Raw genomic sequence first — 13,243 nt, forward strand, 5'->3', positions numbered from 1 at the left:
GCCATAATTATTTTGGGCTTCCCTTGAGTTTGGTTTTTCATGAGCCCATATCAACAAGTGAGCTAAGTGATTCCATTTTGGGTTCAACAACTTTCAGGCTCTAATAGTTTTTTGGGTTTCCATTAAATGAAAATTTTAATAGGTTAGCTAAACAATGTTAAAATAGGCCAGCTCACATGTGTTCCATCAACCAAAATCTAATTCTAGAAATTACACAAACCAACTTGATTTTTTTAAAAAAAAAAAAAAGGAGAAGAGCAGAACGCTACTGTTGCTACCCGCGAAGTGTTTCGAGAAAAATCACGACAGAATTTGAATCAGCCCATAATATCAAAAACCATGAATATTATCAAACTTGTTTGTGTTGTCTTTTCAGATAACCACTCCAACACCGTAACACTCAGAACACGCTGCCGACAAACTCGCAGAGCCAAGCTCAACCAGTAAAACATTTACCAGGAATCATGAAGTATGCAATGCTAACCAGTAACCCAAAGTTTCCCCTGGTGGGCATAGAAATATAATTCTCTACCCGGTGTTGGCTGCGGATCTCATCCCCTTCATCGAGGCGCGTGCAGTTTTCCTCCAATGGTGTTTTTATGAATAACCTTCGAATATGAATGGATCGCGCGAACCACGGACCAGGCATGTTGCATTTTTCTATGGACTTCGGAACTCGACACAACAACCACGACGGATAACGCTTCTTAGCATGGCGAAATTACGCTTCTTAGCATGACGGGAAGGCTCAAATTGAAAACCGACGTTAGACACACGTCAACCTACTTTGGATACAACGTCTACATATCACTCATTTCTCAAGTAAATCAATACCATGTATATCAATATATTATCTCTATTAAGTAAGCCAAGGATATTTATTAAAACTCTATTATGACAACCGTGACATGCAATTGCTAAAGTATTTATGCAATAAATACTAACAGTTTATACATAATAGAAAATCTTTTTACCACAACATCTTATTTTCATATGTAAAGTTGCCACATTTTGAAAACTAGATTGGAAAACAGTTTTCGATTTAATCAAACTGTTTCGTTATCATTGGTGCTTAGTTATTGATTGCATAATACTGAAACATTTTTACCCAATATACAAGTATTTTACCATACAAGCTTACAAAGGCATATGTTGTGAGTAATTCCCAAAACATATGCTTGTATACACTTTACTTGCCATTATCATATATTTATCTTACTATTATTTACATAATATAGATCTAGATAACTTGCTATCATTATTTACAATGGCATGTACAAACGAACGAGGCTCAAATATGGATGCACGAGCCAATGCATACAAAACAACTCAAGTTTAGCCATTACTAATACCTACTACTAGTAAGGCACCAACAAAAATAGCGAGGTTCAATGCGATACCAATTTCCAGTAGAACCATGCTAACAGAAATACTGCCAAAACATTGCATTGTTGATCACCATCAAGTTGTGAACAATCCGTACAACACTATGCAGAAGTGTTGACTCTATTTTGAGCAAACGATGAACTACAAAGCAAGCAAGCATTGCATATGATTGTGCCTCCATGGGAAGACATTAGTGTTATAAATAAAGGAACAACTTCACAACCCAATCCTCAATGGTCGTGTTGTCAGGATCAACAATCGTACTGACCAGTTCTTGGCAATGTATTTGCCCAGTTCTCAGTAGCCATGCGACCCGGATGTCAGTAGTCGTGTCGGACAGCCCCAGATAGTCTCGCCACTTAGCTCCCAACAATCGTGTTGGCCAACCCCAGGCAATGTTGCTACTTAGCTTTCAACAGTCGTGCTGCCCGGCCCACAACAATCTTGTTGTCTATCTCCCAAAAGCATATGCTCTCAACAGACAACATCAATGTGATCTCGATTGCCTATTGGTGCATAACACTACCGTTTCTACATAAAACATGTTGCTAACAAACCACTTGCATTACGTACATGCCAAGATAACGAGGCACCGATTGTCACTACAACCAATGATGTAGCAAAGCATCGAGTGCCGTTACATTCAGGCCGAGTCAGCCAACCGGGATGGGCACATAAATTGGAATCTGCTAAGCCCAGTCTTGCTAAAGGTTCATAAGGTTCATAACCCTTGCCTAAAGTTGCTTAAATTATCAGTCTGACTCCATTATAGCGACAAGCTCCCCTTGTAAGGTCCAGACATAACATTTTCCATGAGCTGCTTAGTTTCTCAACCCAGCTCCATTATTGTGGTCTGCTCTGTCTACGAGGATCATTAGGTTCATAGTTGTTGACGTATCTCACCTGGAGCAAAGTCAAAGGATAACAGAGTCTTCAACTCAAGAACGACCCATCAAAAACCCATTACTCGACAATAGCCAGGAGCGGGTCATAGTCCATAAGACCCCACGTTATAACATAGGTGATTTGGCCCCAGGAGTGTCCCCCCTTTAGGAGAGAAACTCCCGTACCAGTTGCCCCAGAGCCACTGGTGTAGTGCTCGTTAATTTTCCACTGGTGTAGGCGCTACATCTGGGAAGTATCTCTAACTTTGAACAGTTGAGATATATTTTCCTCTACAACTTTATGCAATTAAGGAAAATCAAAGGAGATGCCAACTCCATTATGGCATGCAAACAAAAAAAGGAGAGTCCATTTGAGCCTACTACAATCGATTTACCCTCGCAACTCTAAGTATCCCCGGTGTTGAAAAGTTTCAAGTCACAAGCGCTTTCACCTAGGGGTTACTCCTAGTCCCCCTGTCGAGGAAAATGCAAGGAACAGTGAAAAAATCTAGGGACAAAATGAAGTATAGGGTCGAAAAATACCTCAGGAAAATTCAGGGAGAAAAGCGCAAAGAAGCAAGTCTAAAATTTCTAGTGAACGCATACCTTAAACAAGAATCACATGACTCCCACTTCCACTATAGTCATAAGGAGCGTCACGATGGAAGTCATGGTAAGTATAACAGACATTCAAGACACTCATCCTGTAGGTTTCTCCCATTCATCGAGGACGAGCCTAGGAGCCATAGTCCGGAAGTAAATATTGTGCAAAAAAACCCCAGCGAGCAGAAAAAGAAAAAAGGAAGTATTGCAAATACTACAAGTGCAAAACCCACAACACCGGAGAATGCACGATCCTCTAAAGAGAAGTAGTGGACAATAAATTGAATGGAGACCTCACGAAGATTAAGAAGACCCTATGATCATAATTCAAAGCTGAACAAAAAGACGTGCAAACCCAGAAGGAAGCAAATAAACAACTAGTAAAAAAGGAAAAGATCTTCACAATCGTGAAGCCCCATAATAGAGCCAGACACTGGTCAGAAAATAATAGCATTGGTGCCCTACTTGGAGATACTCTAAACATACATTTCTCATCGAAAGACCCGCGAATGCCCGACTAAGACCCCACATAACCAATCATAATCTCTGCTTAGATCTAACTGATGGGGTTTGAGCACTATAACAATGCTATGGTGTACATACAACTCTAATGTTTTATATCTAAGTTTTCTCAAGTAATACATGCAATTTTTTATTCATCCAAAGATGAACCCTAACTAGCATACAATTTTGAGATTTACAACACAAAACAAGTTAGATGAATACCTCTTGGTTGTAGCTTGTAGAACTTGTCCTTTCAAGAGCTTAGTGCCTCAAATGTGATACCTCAAATAAGTCACAAACTCCAAGAATAATGGAGGATTATGAGAGAGAGGTAAGGAGTCACTAAAAATCGGCTAGGGTTACTTCTTGGAAGTCTTGAACGATTTTAGGAGTGTTAGGGGTTACATTTATAGTGTGGAATTCCTAGGGTCTCTTCATGTAAACCTTAATTCATTCAATTAGGTCTTTAATCCAATAACTCATTTGATAGCATTTTGGACTAACTCTTCATGGAATCTCACATATATTTAGTCCATCCCTAATCAACATGGATCATTTGCCCAAAAATCGGCTAGGGTTACTTCGTGGAAGTCTTGGCCGATTTTAGGAGTGTTAACGGTTACATTTATAGTGTGGAATTCCCAGGGTCTCTTCATGTAAACCTTAATTCATTCAATTAGGTCTTTAATCAAATAACTCATTTGATAGCCTTTTGGACTACCTCTTCATGGACTCTCACATAGATTTAGTCCATCCCTAATCAACATGGATCATTTGCCCAAACTATATGTATCACTGATTTACTTAATCAGCCCCCGTTAATTTAATCAGTCTCTTTTGATCACTAAATTAATTCCTAATTAGTTCTTGATCAATGCCAGTTAAATAATATGATTTCTTAATTAATATATTATTCTTATAATGTATTATTAAATCACAAATAACCTCTTTCTCAAAGATTCATCCTATCAAATTGCTCCGGTAAAGGTAACCCACAAGGACCATGCTACTATCGGGTCAAGTACATACCAATTATAGTTATTGTCTTAGACACCTAATCCAACAGAGTCCTACTTGGATAAGTCTAATAACTATAACTGTTAATGTAGCTTCAAAATCCAATTAGAAATCGTAGCTCCCAAAAGCTATTGTCGAACTCTGATCTTATCAGTAACACGTCCTTTAGAAAAGCGATCAAATATTCATCCATTCATCAAGATATCGTATGGACATGAGACATGGATTTATAATCATTATCTCTCTCTTTCTCTCTCTATATATATATATATATGTGTGTGTGTGTGTGTGTGTGTTGTTTCTCGATTTCTGATTTATGACGACTGACAACAGATTACAACTGAACATATCAACTTAGTCCAGGCTTGGCCAATCACTTAGAGTGTCATCACTAAATCATTGAGGGGCCCATAGATATTTCTTTTATCTCTCTTAGGGTAAAAGGAACGGATAAACTTCGACTCATATGCTTGCTTAATTTAATCATCAAATCACACACAACCATACGTTTTAAATCACCAAGTTACCAGTGCATTTACGTATTATCAATGTGAAACCAACTTGTAAACTACAAATCATATGTCTCCATTTCAAGAATATAAGATATTATCGTCTCACAATCACTCGTGATAAAATCCATGAAGTGATTCAAATGAGCGTTGTTTTAATCCAATTCTTAAATTTTTATTTCAAGAGTACTCATGAATACTACAACAAACTTGTGCCATGTCTAAGCACTTAGACAATCTACAGTCAGATTCATGATAGTCTCGACTCATTACTTACTTCCAAAGTATGATCGATTGTGGATGTTTCAATAATCTTATTATTCAGGAAGTAAAACGTGCAAAGTGAAACACAAGGATAAAAAAATCAAATATGGTCTCAAAACTTTTGAATATAAATAAAACACTTATTATTTAATCACCATATTGATCAGAACTTATTCATTGTATAATGTTTCGAACAATCAACTTAATACTTGAATTAAAACAATGGTTACCATGCTCCAAGCATGCATACTATGTTCATCTATGGTCCTTTCCTTATGAAATAGATCAATTGAACACATTTCCAATGATGCTCATTTCACAATTTCCTAATCCTTATCAGAATTGTAAAAATACCGGATTCTTGCTACTACTAGAATTTGTTCGAGTCTAAACTTACAAGATTTGATCCTTTTATAATGTCTAGGCACAAAACTCACAGAAACTTGGCCAATGATATTACAAAGTATTTCACTTGAGAATGTTACAAGACAATTCCCTAGAATTGAAGTCTCACACTCAAAGAGCATTCCTTGAACATCCTTCTTGCATTAAAGTTTCTAACTCACACAAAGATTATTAATATCCAACTCCTATTATGGAAACATTTCCATAATTGCCATATGACTATCCATTCTAAATAGAATCCTATCTATTTGGAATTATATTAATACGGTCCGTCATTTACTATACCTCCAACTATTCACAAGCAACCAGTCTTCAGTGAACCTTAGATTGTCCTTGACAGCTGTTTAACAACCTTATTCATATTCGAGTCTAGTCTTTTTCCCTCTTAATGTCCTAGGAATTTGGAAAATAAGAATGGGTGAATATTATAGCATGTGAAATCGATCCTATATCTGAAGCATATGGGATACGATTCATAATGTCTTACATAAAGACATGATACTTGACCAGTCTTTTGCTAAAATAATCTCATATATAGAATTTCCTATATTAAAGCATTTCGACATGACATTCATATATGACCATGACTAAGTTTGACTAAAAATTCAATCGAAACTTTTAGATTCGAAATGAAGTATAAACGCTCTTTCCCTTAAAACTTACTATAACGAAACAATTTCAAAATTATGCAAATTTGCAAATTTAGAACTTTGTTCCCTATAAGCAACATTGCGTACTTGCAACACTTAACATAATAATCATGCTCCCACTAGCATGACAATTATGTTCTTTCCAATATAACAATTATCTCCCACTAGCTTTGATATTTACTCATAAATCAGCTAGACTTCTGGAAAGCAATACTTATTGACTTTAGTACCAAAGTTCATATTTCTGATACGTGATGCTTCGATAAGTCTTTACCTAGACTTCTCAAGCTCATACACCTTTTATTAGACAGTTTATGTGTGTGTCTAAATGTTTTCAGAACTCATAGCAATAAGTCCTGAATGTTCAAACTATTTTCCATTTCTCATAATTCGAACTATGAAAAGGGATTCCGTAATCATACTCGAATTTGAGAATGCAATCATCACAACATCTTACTCTAATCTTTTAAAATCTACTCATGAAAGTGTTTCCTCACAATCATTTTCATGAAGCAAAGAGAAACCTCTTGCTACTTAGATTTTATGATGTATATGTTCCTACCTATGTGAAATTTGTAATTTCCAACCACTATCATAAGACAAGGTTTATGCCAAATCCAAACTCATATGGATTGAACATTCTTAATCTTAATTTCTTGCCATCTGGCAGCATAACAGCTTACCATTGCTTCCAAGTTATTGATCAGCTCACCTACACTGATCAATGTACTTTCACTAATGAAGGTGCTTTGCTTTATGCAGTCAAATGAGAACTCATAGGGTTTACATGCATAGTCAACTTAACTGGAATATACATAGAAATAAGAATATGTAAACACGATAGGTTATCAACCTCAAGTCGTGTGCAAGTGATTAATAATAGGTTTATTCTTGACTAGTTCTTGAAACTATTCAAGTCCATTTAAGACTCCCACTAACCTCTTGGCAAATAAGATTCTATGTTAAGCAACATTCCTTGACAAACAAATATTCAAGAGTTGGTGCGGATTATTATCCAGATAACACTTCATGTAGTTGGTCTTAGTTTGTCTTTGTTTTAGCCAAAACATTACAACTGCCAATTTCAAATGTGCAAGAGTAAGAAAAACATTTATACTCCACATTTCATGATGTGTTTTAAACATTCTTAGAACATATTACGCAAGGTACAATCCTTGAGTAATTAGAGTGTAACACTTAAGCTCGACTTTAGAATGGAGTATGATTTATCCTTTTGATTTAACCATTTCAACAATTCTCGATACCTCTTCTTAGTTATGTAAATGCACTAAGGTGTACTTTGTGGATCAATTGTGACATGGTTCCATAATCATTAGGATGATCATAAAACATGATACTAAAGTACTCTCCTTTCCTTTCAGATTGGAGATACTTTTATCTTTCTGCCTAATTGATTCTTCTTATTCATTCTGCTATACATTGAAACTTTTTTAATGATTCAGAGTTACACTTAATCTTGTAAGCATAACCATATTTACTGGACATTCAGTAAATCATGATGAATAGACTTTATCGTCCTTTGTGGTGGATCTGACCAGTGCAAATCAATGTGTACTAGATCCTTTATTCCTTCACTTGACTAACATACATATGTGAACAATAAATTAGTCTAAATTTTCCCAAGTACCAAGGTTTTGATACATCATATAATTCAAATCACATGATTCCAAGTTTCTGTCCAATTGAAACTTGGGCGATGAAAATATTTCCTTACTTAGAAAATTATGACACTACCACAATTGATATAACTAAGAATCAAACCATTTTTATCATTGCTATTAATAGAAACATACAAACAACAATTTTCACAAATGTCACTATAAGGAAACATAAATAAGAGAAAATCAAATTTTTATTTATTTATAAATTGCAAAAAAATTATCCTTACAGTGCAAATACAAAAGAAAACCATGTTACTAAATATTCCTAATAAATCTATCATAACACCTAAGCAGTAGCTCAAAAAATCTAATCATCGAACCATGCGATCAAAATCCATTTCTTCATGATCAGACTCAACTTACTTTTCTTTTAAGCTTCCTTCTTTTTCTTAAGATTCTACAAAACATCAAAATGTAACTTTACATAATGTAATATGAATCTATAAATAGGAACTTAACAGAGTTAGATAGTGAATATACCTGAAGTAGAGCCATATAATTTGACTTTACTATCTCTTAGATCTTTCAGGTAGATACGATAGCTTTGCATCCAACGCCCCTTCTCTTGGAAATAGAAACAAGTAGACTCTTTGGGAATAACACATGGAACAATCTCAGACTTAGCCTTTCTCTTTTGATCAAACGGTTTGTCCTTAGCCGATCCCTTTCATTTGGGAAGAGAAAACTTTTCTGGACTTCTGATGTTGCCATTGTCAATATCCATGGAAGTTTGGGAGATTGATCTTTCAGTCAAATTTGCTTCATCAGTGTACCAAATCATTGTTGATTCAGCAGCTATTAGCAAATATGTCATATCAATAAGGGTCACGTTGTGATTTGTCATATAGTAGTCTTTAACAAACTGACTATACAAAACAAGAAGTGATTGAAGAACCAAGTAAATAGCCAACTTCCTTGGGAAAACGACACCCAACATTCCTAGTCTATCAATGTATGACTTCATCTTCAAGACGTGTGCACAAACATACCTTCCATCTTGGTGTTTGTTTGCCAATAGGGCTTGAGTGACCTTGAACTTTTCAAGTCAATGAAATTGTGGGTCAGAGAGAATTATTGGAGGAAGTGGAGGAAGGTAAGTATGATTTCTAGTTCCACCTTTTCATGAAGAAGGGATTGATCTTTCACCTTGATCAACATGTGGAATATAATCTTCGAATGGAAAGCGTTTTCCAAAGGATTGAGGAAGACCATAGTTGTCAAAACTATACATCCACAAATGGGAGAGATTCAAGTTAGTTAATTAAGTTGTTAATATAATAATCAAATGAAATATTAAGGATAAGACCCAATACAATATTCTACAATTCGGACGAGGGATGCTGTAATCCAATCGCAGAATATTTGAAGGTAGGTAAATGATGATTTACCAATTTCCACCATGAAAAACGAAATATGAACATGGTTTTAAATGAATTGAAATTCTTATATTCTTTGAGGTTCATTGAACTTTTCAATGACATGTTTTATCTCAATTATTCCCTTCAAGTTTGTGACTGGGATACCAAGGATCACAAACAAGGTGTGAATAACCATGCAAATTAGATTAGTATTCTCGATGTCATTTATCCCCTAATCAATGTGCCGGTTAGTCACACACGCTCCATTGATCAACGATAATTTATGAGTTACCCATTTCCGTCCCTCATTAGTCCCATATTAGTGTGTGGGTTAACCGCACGCACTCCACTAATGACTAAAAAGGTGCAATGTGCATTTTCATGGGTTAGCATTTAATTCACATTTTTCCTAAGGTAACTAAGATTGGGAATTTAGAAAAAAAACATTTAGTTACTTTTCTAATCATCATTATACTTTTTAATGAGAATTAATGTCCTATCCTACCCGTTCGACTAACGACCCTCCACTAGTCAAGGAATCGGTGGGTGAGAGTGGACACCTATTCAATCACCATTTTATAGACAATTTCCTTATACCCCCTTACCAGCTTCGTTAATGATTCCTAGTAACGGTAAAATTGGCTGTCTTATATATATATATATATATATATATATATATATATATATATATATAAGTATTAAGTTATTAATAATATAATAGTATAAGGGTTGGATTTTAAACTTTTAAAACTCTGGGGATTATAATTTAAATATTTCAAAATCAAAACTTTTTAATCAAAATTTAAAATCCAAAACTTGAGGGTAAGTTTTGAAACGTTTCAAAACCTCTTAGATCAAATTTGAGAACAATTAAATTAATCATATAATTTATCTATATCACAAAATTTGACCTAATCTAATTTCATGTTAAAAAAATTCACATTAAATTCTACAAATAATTAATTTATTACATAAACAAGTAATTATCTCAAAATTTAACAATTATCCTTTAATTAGATGAGGATAATCATCACCTTATCATAAAAAACAATTTTTATCAGTCAAAATAGCTTGTGGTAATGATCCTAATCCAATTCTAGCCAAAAAAACCCAAAAATCTACAAACAAATGATCCAACTTGTCAATTCAGGCAATGGACTTGTCGAGTTCCTTCATAGGACTCGTCGAGTCCACCAGTTAGAGAGTAGAATTCAATTTGCTTCAACTTTGAACAATTAACCAATGCATCAATATAACATAAAACAAGCTTGGCTCTGATACCACTGATGGGTTTTGAGCACTATAACAATCCTATGGTGCACATACAACCCTAATGTTTTGGCTCTATGTTTTCTCAAGTTATACATGTAATTTTTTATTCATCCACAACATGAACCCTAACTAGCATACAGTTTTGAGATTTACAACATAAAAAGAAGTTAGATGAACACCTCTTGATTGTAGCTTGTAGAACTTGGCCTTTCAAGATCTTAGTACCACAAATGCGATACCTCAAATAAGGCACAAATACCAAGAACAATGGAGGATTATGAGAGAGAGGATGGAAAACCTGGACTTGTGGGCCTCATCCATTAGAATTTTTTGTACTCCACCGAAGTACAGAACCCAGACCCTCCCATGCAGGGTTAGCAGCCCACGACTGTCATAATCAAACGAGGCTACCTCGCCTATGATCTGCTCGCACTTTTGGCAATCCTCCTTCATACCCTCGACCTGCGCCTCTTAGATCCGCTCCAAAAGTGGAGTCTCAATTGTCACCCTTAAGCAAATGTATTTGGTCATGGCTGCCTTGCGACTAAGTACGTCGGCCACAACATTGGCCTTCCCCGGGTGGTAAAGGATCTCACACTCGTAATCCTTCACCACATCTAACCACCGATGCTACCTCATGTTTAGATTCGGTTGATCCATGAGGTACCTCAAGCTCTTGTGGTCCGTGTATATGGTACAACGAACCCCATAGAGGTAATTTTGCCAAATCTTGAGGGTGAAAACAACCGCCCCCAACTCCAGATCATGATTCGGGTAGTTTGCATCGTGAGGCTTCAGTTACCTCAAGGCGTAAGTGATGATGTGCCCCCTCTGCATCAATATAATGCCCAAGCTTGAAATAGACTCATTGTAGTACACTATAGAATCCTCCACACTCTCTGGCAGGGCTAAGATAGGCGCCTCACACAACCTCTGTCTCACGTCTCGAACGTTGCTTGCTGATCAGGCCCCCAGTGAAAGACCACGACCTTCTTCGTCAGTCGGGTCAAGGGTACTTCTATCTTGTAGAATTCATGTATGAATCTCCGGTAATAGCCTGCTAGCCCAAGGAAAATCCAAATCTCAGAATGAGACTTTGGAACCTCCCATCTCATCATGGCCTCTACTTTATCCGGGTCGACCAAAATACCATTCTGGTTGACAAAGTGCCAAAGAAACTGCACCTCGCGCAACTAGAACTCACACTTGGAGAACGTGGCGTACAAGCTTTCCCTCCTCATGGTGTCCAACACCTCTCGCAAGTACTTGTAATAGCTCAAATTTTCAAATAAAATTTTCATTTAAAATAAAACGTCATTATTCGAAAAAAGAGTTTATTCCAAGTTTATTGCAAAAATATAAATAACGAATCCTCAAGATCTTCAACAATGGCAGTGTGTACGTGTCACGCCGGCGCCTTCCCACGGTCATCACTAGTACCTGAAAAACATAAACACAACCAGTAAGCATAAATGCTTAGTGAGTTCCCCAGTATACGACTTACCCACATACGCCTTCCGGCCCGGACCTTTCGGTCCATATAACATTGCCTTCCAGCCCGTAACATAATCGCCTTCCGGCCCATAACATATCGCCTTCCGGCCCGTATTAAATTGCCTTCCGGCCCATAGTATTTTGCCTTCCGGCCCATAATGGTATAAACATAACACATATAACATATCACACATAACACATAAGTCATACATCATACCGTTCTTTCTATCACATAAAGTCTCGCCTTCCGGCCCGTATAAGCATACATCACAAATAAACATACATCACATATACAACATCTACCTCTCTAGACATAGCATAAATATAACACATACGACCTTCCGGTCACGCAGTCAAACCCTTCCGGGTGAAGTATAGTGAGAAGACTCACCTCGTAGTATGCAAGCTATAAACCCTTCGAGCCACTCGCACTCGATCCGCTAATCTGCAGGCTCCCTATAATACCACATACCTTTATTAATGATCTTATCAAACAAGACAACTGACCCTACTAAATTACATACAGGTCAACGGTCAACTTGACCGGACTCGTCGAGTGCAAAGGCAACTCGGCGAGTCTAGACACCCCAACTCCACTCGCCGAGTCTAAAGAACGACTCGACGAGTTCCAGTAGATCTTCAAGCTACTCGCCGAGTCTGAAGAACAACTCGGCGAGTCCTAGTGAATCTTCAAGATACTCGCCATGCAGTCAATCAGCTGCCTCCTGTAACTCGCATGATTCCGTAATATATAGATATGGGACTTCCTGGACCTTCACATATACTATTACAGGGGTTTAAACACTTGTAACAACACTATAATCTATCAAATCCTTAAATGGGTTTCCTAAACCCTAGATTCGTATACAACGCCAAAACTACAGAAAATGATCCGAGGATTACCTGGAAAACGTGTTCCCTGTGTCCCCAACCTTCAGAGCTCGACCCCTTGAACCTCCTTTGATCACCACCTTGCCTCTCCTTGCCTAACAACCTCTTCAAGCTTCCACTAGCCTTCACCCTTGTTCCAGACGCCCACAGACTTTTTGGTTATCTTCAATCGGCCAAAAGACGAGACATGACGGCCCTAAAGGTATTATATACGATCCAGAATCAAAACGGCTAGGGTTTCAGCTGAACAGCGTCGACTCGCCGAGTCCCTAATGGACTCGTCGAGTCCAGTCGCGAATCTGTGACTAAGACCGTGGTCCTACT

Source organism: Lactuca saligna, chromosome 5 (genome assembly GCF_052625555.1).
Source record: "Lactuca saligna cultivar CGN05327 chromosome 5, ASM5262555v1, whole genome shotgun sequence".
In the NCBI taxonomy this organism is placed as follows: domain Eukaryota; kingdom Viridiplantae; phylum Streptophyta; class Magnoliopsida; order Asterales; family Asteraceae; genus Lactuca; species Lactuca saligna.